Source organism: Anarrhichthys ocellatus, unplaced genomic scaffold (genome assembly GCF_004355925.1).
Source record: "Anarrhichthys ocellatus isolate YVR2014 unplaced genomic scaffold, GSC_Weel_1.0 scaffold98, whole genome shotgun sequence".
NCBI lineage: Eukaryota > Metazoa > Chordata > Actinopteri > Perciformes > Anarhichadidae > Anarrhichthys > Anarrhichthys ocellatus.
The window spans coordinates 637962-639034 of NW_022280128.1; positions in this window are offsets into that span (position 1 = coordinate 637962).

Genomic DNA, 1073 nt, shown 5'->3' on the forward strand with positions numbered 1-1073 from the left:
CAGCAAGTCCACCTCTGAATGGCTTAAGAAAAACAAAATGAAGACTTTGTAGTGGCCTAGTCAAAGTCCCGACCTGAATCCGATTGAGATGCTGTGGCATGACCTTAAAAAGGCGGTTCATGCTCGAAAACCCTCTAATGTGGCTGAATTACAACAATTCTGCAAAGATGAGTGGGCCAAAATTCCTCTACAGCGCTGTAAAAGACTCATTGCCAGTTATCGCAAACGCTTGATTGCAGTTGTTGCTGCTAAGGGTGGCCCAACCAGTTATTAGGTTTAGACGGCAATCACTTTTTCACACAGGGCCATGTAGGTTTGGATTTTTTTCCCCCTTAATAATAAAAACCTTCATTTAAAAACTGCATTTTGTGTTTACTTGTGTTATCTTTGTCTAATATTTAAATTAGTTTGATGATCTGAAACATTTAAGTGTGACAAAAAAATAAGAAATCAGGAAGGGGGCAAACACTTTTTCACACAACTGTATATCTGATACAGCCCGGCTCTTTGTGCTTACATACCTGTACTGCTGTAAAGATAACTAATGAAGGGGAGTTTTGATCCGTTGCACTTTTTTGAAAAAGAATACAAACTGCCAAAGATAGTGGTATAAGTGCTAACAAGTAAAGTACAAATGGCCACAAACCCAGTAATGGACATCTTGTTTTTAACACGTAGAGAGTAACTCTTGGACTGAAGCATCACCCCAGCGGCTCTATATTGTATAATAGTTGAGGCAGAATATGTATTTGTAATATTTTGTGTCTCATTATGGATTTTTAAAGTTTTATGACAAAGAAATGTTTTATGTGATTGAGCTATGCTTGTCCAAGCCTGTCAATGAAAAGAGAATGCTCTACAATGAAATATCTTTCTATATATGTTATTTTTGAACATTATAATGAAGCACTATGACAAAGTGAACATCCTTTATCCGATCATTCTTCCGCAGTGGCAGAAGTGTTGACTCTGGATATGCATAGAGCTCCTCCATCCACCGACTGAGGAGCATTCATTCCAGCTCGGTACCAGCTGGCTCATTACTATAGCACACTGCATCATAATCACATACC